Consider the following 11240-nt stretch of genomic DNA (forward strand, 5'->3'; position numbering starts at 1 on the left):
CGGAGTTCGTCAGCTGATCACATATTGACAGTCCGATAAGTTGTCTCGACTCGTTGAATCCTCGAAACTGTTTTCCGCACAATTAGCTCGATCGCAGGCGATACGGGAGTTTATTGAAAAAGCGGGTACAGAAGAATCCATAAAGGGTTCGAGCGAGGGGTCGCGAGAGTCGCGGTCCAAGCAGGTGGTTGGTGGAAAGATTTTTCTCGGTCGACAGCGACTGTAAGTGAAGTTTCGTGACAGAAAATGACGAAAATGGTAATTAGGCAGGTAACGGCGACGTGCCGGCAACGGCTTATTCATACTTCGTAGCCATGGCGATCCTGCACTACTGATAAAACAACAGTACACACCATAATGTACTTACGCGGAATAGGGGAACACCTTGTCTACCGGGTGTCAGAGAAACCGGACAACGTTTATGGAACGTTCGTTTAATCGACTATGAAAGGATTTTTATGGAGAACGAGATGTTACAATGCGAATAGGATGCTCCCCGAGGAATGTTTTCATCGGGATGGGGTGTGGTAACATATGGTGATTCGGAGCAGCATGGATTCTTTTTTTCGATCGATGGCCGACCATATGCCACATCTCGATCGAGGCAGATCGATATAGGTTAGGTAGTCTAGAAAGGAACACACCGAGAAAGACTAATCGATTTGGTTAAAAAGACCGTGTGCGAAAGATCGGAGTATGACCCTGAAGTCCCGTGAACGTCACTCCCTGATCTATACATAACCTTGAACTACCCTCGAACACGGCAGAAAAAGAAAATTACGTATCTCCCACTGGCATCGCGACCGAGAAGCAATCTCGCGTAAGCGTTTAATTAGTAGGATTAAAAGCGTCGTATCGACACGCGAGCAAGGAAAATTGAACGATAGCATCCCCGTGACCTTGAAATCGTCACGAAAGAATCGTGAAATATATTACCTGTGAATGAACTCTCCTGGTAGATTGAAGGTTCGCGAACGTCCTCCGGTTGCAGGGTCACCGTTCGCGGAGAACGATGCTATCCAAGGTCCACCGGGCAGAGATGTTGAAAATCTCGCGGGTCCAGGACGGTCCCGGTAGGAATCGTTGGCTGAGGTCGAGGCCGCGAAGGTGGTCGACTACGGTGGTTCGGCAGGAACGCGCCGACGATGAAGAAGAAGAAGCAGGAGAAGAAGGGGGCGCAGCAGGATGCGCCGTTTTGTGTCGGGACGGTGTTGTTGGTTTGATGGTCGCGGGACCACTGCGCCCTCTCCGTCTTCACCCACCTAGCCCTGCCCCTCGATATCAACCCTCGGTACCCCTGCTAGTGTCCCAGGGATCGACTGTTCTCCCTCCAACCAACTCGCGTCTCGTTTTAGCCCTCTCTGAATCCCCCACCAACGGTTGCCACCCTAGAACGAGGATGCCATGCCGGCTCCGGAGCCCCCTCCAGGAGCATTCTGGGCTCGTCACGAACGAACGAACGAACGAACAGGCTGCCGTGTCGTCACTGCCGAAAACCGGCAGCCAGGGTGTACGTTTCTCGTCGCTCCTTTTCCACCCCTGCCGCGCGGATTTTCCGCGACGAGACAGGCTCGAGCCGATGCTCGTGATCGCACTGATGGTGGTGTGCTGTCACGCCGTTTCTCTCCGTCGTTGTTCAACGTAACCCAGGCCTGCCTGCCCAGAACCACCGGTGGAGGTGGTCGTTGATGCTGGTGGTGGTTGGCCGATGGCGCGAGCGCGCTTTGATACTCGTCGCGCAAGCGTCACCCAGAAAATCGAGCCTCGTACCGGCGCGGCACCGTGCGATTTTCTTCGTCCTTCCCGCGCCTCTCTCCTTTTTCTTCCCGAGCGGGATGGTCTTCTTCCTCGTTCCCGATGCGCTCCTCTCTGTCCCAGAGATGCACATCGTACGCTCGCGTTGGCCGTCTTCGTTCAAGGGCGTACAACCTTCTCTTGCACGAGCAACCTTCAGGGGTGGGTCGGATCAGGTTGCTGTCTCTTTCGCGACCCATCCTCGTTCTTCCTTCCTTCCTTCCTTCCTTCCTTCCTTCCTTATCAATTCTTTTTCTCTCTTTGACCACCATTCAACCCTCCTCTTACAAAGTAGACGCGTAATGTGTTTCTGTTCCTTCGTTTCCAACCCGAGCTCCTGCTTTGTCGACCGATTCTCGTCGTTCTTCTTTCACGAGTCACCCAGAAACGAGACACTCTTTCTCTCTCGACGTGTTTTCCTTCCCTTCGGGGACTTCGGATTCTGCCCGCGTAAGGGGAACAAATTTCGGGTGCAAGGTCTCTCGACGACTCTTTGCTCGATTCTAGTATCGCTTCTCCTGGGACTTCTCTCCAGAATGACCTGTACGCCCGCGGACTTTATAGTGGTCTCATAACTTTCCGTCGTTTTTCATATTCATATTTCGTCAGAGATCTTCGACGTTTGAAACGAGTTAAAATTGTCACATGTTCTTACTTAACTTTGCTGACTTCGTAATCTGGAATTTCAAATAATTCACAGTTTGGTAGTTGTTATTTCAGCAACCATTTCGTAAATTATAGCAGGTACAACCTTGATTAACCCCTTCCCGTGCTTTGACGAGTCGTGACGCACTCACAACTCAAATGTGATTAATATTACTCAAATTTTGAATACTCTTCAACTTGAATTTTAGATCCAACTATAATTTACGTTGTCAAGGAGCCCTGAATATAAAATACTTAGAACATTTTAATTTTCTTTGTTCGTTTTAATGTTATAGTCCTGAATGGTTAGTCTGACACACCTCATAAATAAATGGCACGGCAAGGGGTTAAACTCGTTACAACATAAGGCAGAAGAATATTGTAGCAAAAGTTTATGTCAGCTTAACATTTCAGTATTCCGTTAATTACATTTACATTCTACCATAAGAAAAGTACCATTTTCATGGATTAAGATGACCAGCTTGAAAGTTTTTCCTTTTATCAGATCAGCGTAGCCGCGGGGTAAAAAAATTGACTTTGATCCACCCCTGTTCGCGGAAAGACTCGTTTACGTCGCGCCATTTCCGTTTCTTGCTTTCAGAGTTCTCGGAGCGGGCGTATTAGCGAGCTCGTCGAGGCCTTTCCTCGTTTGAGATTCAAGCGAAACGCGGAGGAAAGCAGGAAACGAAGAGAAATTAAAAATTCATTTCCTAACCTGTTACGTGACCTTTTTGCGGGAAGCGTCTTCCGTCGCGATTCTTTCTCGAAATATAGACTGATTTCCGAAGAACAGCGTCAAATTTTTAATGGCTGGTGATATCAATTAACACGAATGAATTTTATTCTCACAGAAGATGTAACAACACATGTTAAAATAATTACGATAAACATTGTCATGAAATTCAATATTTAAGAATATAATCTTTTCTCGTTTCTCAAGGATGGTATCGTCGATTACCCTCGAACCGTCGTTCTAATAATCATCCCTCCTCGAGGCTGCGCCATCTTCCGAGTTCGAAAGTTCTTTTCCTGCTGGAGATGAAGTTGCCGAGAGAAGCCGGCTTCTTTTCATGGGATCCTTTCAATCGCCTAAGCGTACGAGCTGTAAACTTTTGTTTCCATTTAATAGAGGTCTCGCTTCGATGCCGCTTTCTTTTCTACCTCTGCCGGAAGACTGGAACAACGCCACGGAAATTGGAAAATTGATCGGCAATTAGCGGAGGCGAGACTGCTCGCGAAACTCGTTGATTCGAATCGAATCGTATAATGAAACTAATGTTACGTCCGCTGATACATGAGTTTTTCCCATTAATTTCATCATTCGTACATTCTTATTGCCGTGGACTGAATTGCATAAATTTGTACGTCAAATGTACAAGGTTTGCAGACACGACTCAATATTTTTCACGGCGACTCAAACTGTCTATTAATTAATTATCAAGTTACGAACACATTGACTGCCACACTGAAACGATTGAAAATTACATCCAGTAGTATTTTCATTACCGAATATTTTCACAATACCTTGTTACATTTATTTTCTATAGATCCATGTAATTGATGAGAGAATTTTTTAAAGTCAATTTTTAATAATATTCCTGTTAGATCAGTTTAGCAACTTAAGTATCAGCCACATATGGACGACGTGGCAGCTCAGCTTCTACACAGAAGTCAATTCGAAGACAATTTTATTTTATTCCGTCCGAATAAACATCGAGAGAAATTACACCGTTCATTTGATACCTTTTTATCTGCAGAATGACGAAAGAGAATCGATGACAATTAATTAGTTTTAATAGGGCGATTTATATCGACGCATCGAGCGAGGTGAATGGTTGTGCCGATATCGAAAGTGAACATTAATTGCTGCCCGTTCTCGTTAACGCATTAATCATTACGATTGATCGTATAACATTATACTGGTTTTCTTTTTAATCGGTACTCCTGCTTCAAATTATTCGTAAGTAGTATTAGACACTTGTTGGTCGGACGTCTGACTCTCTCCGAATCTACTTCTCGACCTCTTCTAAGCACACGAACACAAGGTACAAAGGTACAAATGTACTACAAACATATCTCCGTAAATTAATTAACAGTCGTGGAAGATTCGATCGTCGAGAAAACAAATTTTTCATACGAAAGATCTCTGGAAAAAATGGAGATTGGTCATGGAGCCGTGACCGTTGGCAGTGTTCCAACCTCCGCCTATCGTCAAAGGGAATATTTTTTATGTTTGAATTAAATTGCCCGGGGCAACGAGCATCGACGTTGGCAGAGGTGACGATTGCCGTTCTAAAAGGGAATTGGCCATCGTTTCGAAATTTCGACAGCTTTCGTTTTGTTTTCTCTATGTACTCATTTTTTCTTTCATCACATCGGATTGGACCGTTCGAAACTGCCGCTTGACGGCCATTGCGATATCGGGTGATTCATTACGGATTGCTCGAATAAAATTTCGCTCTGCTCAAAACTCTGAAAATCACCGGAGGTTCATTATATTTTGAAACATCGCTGCCGGTCAGCAAAAACAAAAACACGTGCCAGTGTGCGTACGCAATCTCTTAACCGGATCTTTTGGGCAGGTGAATGAAGCTGAAGGCTGTTGATAGTAGGTACACACCGTGGGTCGATAGAATTCGGGCCACGGCCTCCTTCGGCGGGGCTAGTTTGACGCGTGGGGGCAAAGGGAATTCCCAGGAGCGACGAGGAAGATCTACTCCCGGAGCCGAGTGAAAAGACGCGGCAAAACCGACAAGGAAGCACTCGCGAAGAAGGGGTAGGAGAGGAAAAACGGTCCCAGGGATGTGGAAATAAAGAGAGAGCGAAACAAACCTACGGGAGAGTACTACGTCGAATGGAAAAGAGATCAGGGAGAAAAAGAAACAACGGAGAGGAGAAAAAAGGGGTGTACGCGGTAACGGTGGTGGTGGAAAACAGCGTAACGGAGGCTGGAAGAAGGTGGTGGAGGAAGAGGGTATTGGTATTTCAAGAGACGGACACGCGAACTAGGAGAGAAAGAACGAAGAACCAACAGGGTGCTCGGAGCAACGAGGCAAAGGGGATGAAAGAGAGAGAGGGTAGGCAGCACGAGCCAGTAAATAGGGGGATTGGTAGGGAGAGAGAGAGAAAGGGGCTAGCAAACGGAAGAAAGAGAACAGGGATGCTGGGGTCGCTAGGCAACCCCCATGAGCCGCTCAAGGTGCACCCTCGGTACACCGTTATTGCCTTTCCAATTTTGGTGATTCCCATGCACCTACCCCCCTCGCGGACAACCGATACCGACTGTCAAGGCTCCGCTTCGAATCGGTCATTTTCGAGGAAATCGATAAAAATGCCGGCAGAAAAATTCACCCTTCGAGTCATCGTGACGAGCTCGAGATTTCGTGTCGATTTCGGTGTAATTAAAATAAAGCATGTCGATCGTAACATCGGAGTTATGGAGCGATCGCGAAGCTGCGAAAAGAGATACAGGGGTTGCGCGGTCGAGTTCCGAGGGTGAAAATCCGTCGGGACAACTGGCGTCACACCGTCTAGCTCGATCGTGTACGGAACACCGAACTTCCTGATTGGTCACGGGACGAGATAAAATTTGGGATCAGCTGTAGGAAGGCCAGCAACCCCGGGAAGAATCGTTGCGGTTTGTGTGGCAAAGAAAAACACTCGAGAAAACGACGTTTCACGGTGTTTTCCTTTCCAACGATCGACGATCTCCGGGGTAAACCGCTTCCGTTTCGATTTTACGCTCTTTTCAAGATTTTAATTCGGTCTCGTTAAATAAATTTAAAAGCGAATATTTTGTGACAAATATAAACTACGTTTTGTATAAACTACGTTGAAATATGAGACTGTAATGAGTAATGAGACTGTAAGAAACGCGATGAAAGCTGTTTCCAAAGATGTATCGAAGCGATGGGAGACGAATGAACGGCTTTTTATCTGACCTCGCGATAATAATCTCGAGGGTAGAGGGATGTAAATACTATTTTCTTGCGGAGTAAAAAACTGCGAGAGAAAAGGGGGCAGAAGGGATATTTATTGCGTGTATCCGTCGAATCTCGTGAGAGGGCGAGGGTGGAGAAAGAAACAGAAACGGGAGAAAGGAGTTGATCCTGGTCCATATAAATTGCGCGTTTAACCATGAATTCGATTAACGTGCTATAAGCGGCAAAGTAACGGCGAAGAAAGACGAGGCACGAGTTTTAATGAAATTAAAAAGACGAGAAAGTTTATCAACGGAATTGACCTGCAGAACTTTCATCCCTTTCAAGCTTTACATTTCAATTCATACGGTTTAAAAAATGACGCGATATTCAAAGTTTCAAAACGAAGTTACGAAAGTAATGATTTTTCGGGCGCTTCAATTTTTTCCGTTATTCGGTAATTTGATTGGTCGTTGGAAAAAATATCCTCTTTCATATAAACGCTGCAAAGCTCGGGCAGCCTCTTTTCCGCCGCGAGTAGGATTTAATTAAACGACCAGACTGGCCGGTTAACAAGGAACAAAGGTAACGACGTTAAAGAAACACGTACAAGTTGGGAACTCAAACGACACTCGACCCCAGTCGAAATTGTACTTTACAACCTATATTGTTGACGCACTGAAAACCACTGTATAATTAATAAAAACTTTTTATTCTAAACATGTCGCTTAAGGGTTGAAGGAGGGAGGATCTTCATTGTTTGTCAGAAAGAAGCTTACCCTGAACGAAGATGGATAACTGTACAACGTATATTGCTTATAGACTGAAAACCACTGTATAATTAATAAAAACTTTTTATTCTAAACATGTCCCTTAAGGGTTGAAGGAGGGAGGATCTTCGTCGTTTGGTAGAAAGAAGCTTACCCTGAACGAAGACGAACAACTGTACAACGTATATTGTTTATAGACTGAAAACCACTGTATAATTAATAAAAACTTTTTATTCTAAACATGTCCCCTAAGGGTTGAAGGAGGGAGGATCTTCATCGTTTGCCAGAAAACTTACCCTGAACGAAGACGAACAGCTATACAACCTATATTGTTGGACTGAAAACCACTGTATAATTAATAAAAATTTTTCATTCTAAACATGTCCCTTAAGGGATGGTCCCTTCACCGTTCGCCAGAAAACTTACCCTGAACGAAGACGAACAGCTATACAACCTATATTGTTGGACTGAAAACCACTGTATAATTAATAAAAACTTTTCATTCTAAACATGTCCCTTAAGGGATGGTCCCTCCACCGTTTGCCAGAAAACTTACCCTGAACGAAGACGAACAGCTATACAACCTATATTGTTAGACTGAAAACCACTGTATAATTAATAAAAACTTTTCATTCTAAACATGTCCCTTAAGGGATGGTCCCTTCACGGTTTGCCAGAAAACTTACCCTGAACGAACGAGAAGTTGAATCGTAGTTTCGAAAAATCGTGGGTAAAAGGTAAGTGGAGTTTGAATTTCGACCGGAAGATTGGAAGTTGTCGATGATACGCGGAAAAAGAGGAAAGTACGGGAGAGGCGGTAGAGCCCTTTGCCCCTTTCGCGCCCATCCATCGATCGATAATGTGATCCGGCGAAGGGTGCACCGGACGAATCGCAGAAATATAAGAGGCATGTTCTCTGTTCCTCTCGTTCGTTGCTCCTCTTCGTGGCGCGTTCATCTTTGCGACTCCACCCTCACCTGGTCGAAGGTAGACGCGAAAGGTGTACCAGCCATCCAGCCAGCAAGGTTACTCACTTTCCCCATGCGTACTACACTGGCTGGCTGCGTGAGTATCCGCCTGCAACCGCTCGTCTACGTGCACGTCCACTCGCTTGCCCCGGGTGCGTGCACCCTCGTCTCTACGTACAATTACGCGGTCACAGGGTTGCTTGTGGTCGTAAGAGTGTAAAGAGAGGTTGCACACGAACGAAAAGGTACAGAGAAGATCGGGCTGGTGTTGGTGACGGGTATCGGTGGTGGTGATGCCAGTGGTGGTAGTGGTTAGCGACTATAGTGGTGGCGATATCCATAGAGGGGTTGCAGATCGATGGAGCAGTGACGTCACGGGGAGAGGGAAGCTGCGTCTCCATGGTGACCGCCAACGTATCCGGCAGCTCTCTGTGTACGGTTCGACCAGCGAGCTTGAAATTTTATTAAATTTCATTTGTGCTCTTCCTTCTCCCTCGCGGTCCCTTCTCCCTTTGTTACCTCCTCCGACCACGCGTCATCATTTTATTTTTCATTAGATGATGCCTGAAACCTTCGTCAAATTTCGGTCAGTTTCTTTTAACAATGTTTCCCTTATATTTTACAAGGTGCTTTTTTTCAAACTTCAAGCACGGTCAAAATCGAGACCTTTCTATTCTCTGAATCGTCAGAAGTCTTGGAGAATTTGAGAAAAAATCGCGTTTCCCGATTCGTATCGACGATACAGGGGCTTCCGATTAGCCTTTGATCCGGTAGCCACCATTATTTCTCCCGATGACACGTTACCCGAGGCGAACCGGTAAGAAAAGGACGAACGAAGGTGCACGAGAAGAGAGCGTCAGTTAATCTTCCTCCTCTTCGTTAATCTTCGAGCCGAGAGAAGCTCTTTTTTGGCACCCGGAGCGAGTTCCCTTTCGCCCCTTATCCCATTGAATTTACGAGCGAAATGATGGAGAGGGTGTCTCCTTGTGTTTTCCACGGCAAACTTCTGCGAGCAGGCTTGCAAGTTTATCCTTTTTCTAAACCTCGTATTAAAGAGATGCTCGTTTATTATAATCAAGCACCGGGCTTATAACGCTGGGTCTTCGAGAGGATGTGCATTTTGTACCAAATACTCGTAACCCAGTAAAAGTATTCCCTGTAGAAAACACTTGTAGAAAACGTTTTGCAAAAATTTTAAACATGGATCTGTTTTCAATATTAATGTTAATGTTTCTAGTTAATGTAATTAGAAATGTAATGTAATGTAATGTAAATTAGAAATGTAAACTTTTCTGTAAACTTGAAAATTAGTAGAAAATTGAAAAACTCTGAGAAGTAAACTAGAAATGTAAACTTTTTTGTAAACATGAAAATTAGTAGAAAATTGAAAAACTAAGAAGTAAACGGAGAGCCTATTCCGTATTTTGTTTAATTAATGAACGTTAATCTTGCGGGATCAACGACCTCGAGCGTAGGAGTAATTAGAACGACGAGAGGGGAAAAAAGAAGGTGAGACGAGCGCAGAATTGGCCATCGTGGAAGATCATCGTGGACGTCGAGCAGCTTAATTGATGATTCTCGTTTGAAACTGCTCCTGCGCTCATCGATGCCCAGGCCCGGTTTTCCCACGCAAACTTAGGCAAGATCGCAACCGCATGAAATCGAAACGCTAAGCTGCATCAACCATGGTAATACGAACTTGCATTAATTTACATGTTTAGCGATACAGCGTCGCGTTTCGAGAGTACACTTCGCTCTTCCTTTAGAGGGTAGTCCTTCGGTTCTGCTAAATCAAACAACTCCTAAATTTAGGGATACTTAACTAGATTGGAGTTAAAGATTTAATAAAAGTTTACTGCAACTTTGATGATAAGAGTATGAAGCTTCAATTTTGTTAATCGAATAGGTACATAACCTATGAACTCATAGATTTAGCACTTGTGTTATTGGAGTCAAAGATTTAATAAAAGTCGACTACGTATGTTAACTTTGGATAAAAGTATGAAGTCCACAGCTTCGATTTTAATAAATCAAATAGGTACACAACCTCTAAACTCATAGATTTAGTACTCATGTTATTAGAGTCAAAGATTTAATAAAAGTCGACTACGTATGTTAACTTTGAACAAAAGTATGAAGTCCACAGTTTCGATTTGAATAAATCAAATAGGTATACAACCTCTAAACTCATAGATTTAGCACTCGTGTTATTAGAGTCAAAGATTTAATAAAAGTCGACTACGTATGTTAACTTTGAACAAAAGTATGAAGTCCACAGTTTCGATTTGAATAAATCAAATAGGTACACAACCTCCAAACTCATAGATTTAGCACTCATGTTATTAGAGTCAAAGATTTAATAAAAGTCGACTACGTATGTTAACTTTGAATAAAAGTATGAAGTCCACAGCTTCGATTTTAATAAATCAAATAGATACACAACCTCCAAACTCATAAATTTACCACTCGTGTTATTAGCAATAAAAATTGAATAAAAGTCGACTATGTCTTTGATAAGACGTACCCATACGAAGTCCACTACTTCCGTTTTGTTAAATTAAACAAAGAACATTCCTACATTATTTAAGAGGTAGCGTTAGATTTAATAGAACTCTCTACTTTTCTCTCTGAGTGATTTGCATGGTCCTCCGTACGAAATCCCGAAATGATCGCGAGATTGAATTTGTTGATCCGCTAGTGGCCTCGACCCTCGTGCGTCAGCGAAGCAGTCGCCTGCAATTTATCCGAATCGACGTTTACACGAGAGACAACGCAGATTCATCGGCTGTTCCAACGAATTTGAATAATCCATAAACTACGAGTGTTTTTTGAAACGAGCTTAATTGTCGAACACGTTCCGCGCACATTTTCCTTTTTTCTGTGTCGGAGAATAATTAAATGCAACGACGAGGACGATCGATCGTCCGAATTCCAGATGACAACAATTTGGTTGCCTCTTCAGCGATTTTACGCCGATGGAAACGCGAGGATATTCCGATCGACTTATTTCCGACGCGGTAAATTTACCCGGCTTTTAATACGCAACGAGTTTATCTTCGTATTTCGTGATATTGTATCGCATTGCATTGTGTCGCAAACTTTTCGAGAATACTTTCAGAGATCGCTTTTCAAAGATCAATTTA

This window comes from Megachile rotundata, chromosome 11 (genome assembly GCF_050947335.1).
Source record: "Megachile rotundata isolate GNS110a chromosome 11, iyMegRotu1, whole genome shotgun sequence".
NCBI classification, from domain to species: Eukaryota; Metazoa; Arthropoda; class Insecta; order Hymenoptera; family Megachilidae; genus Megachile; species Megachile rotundata.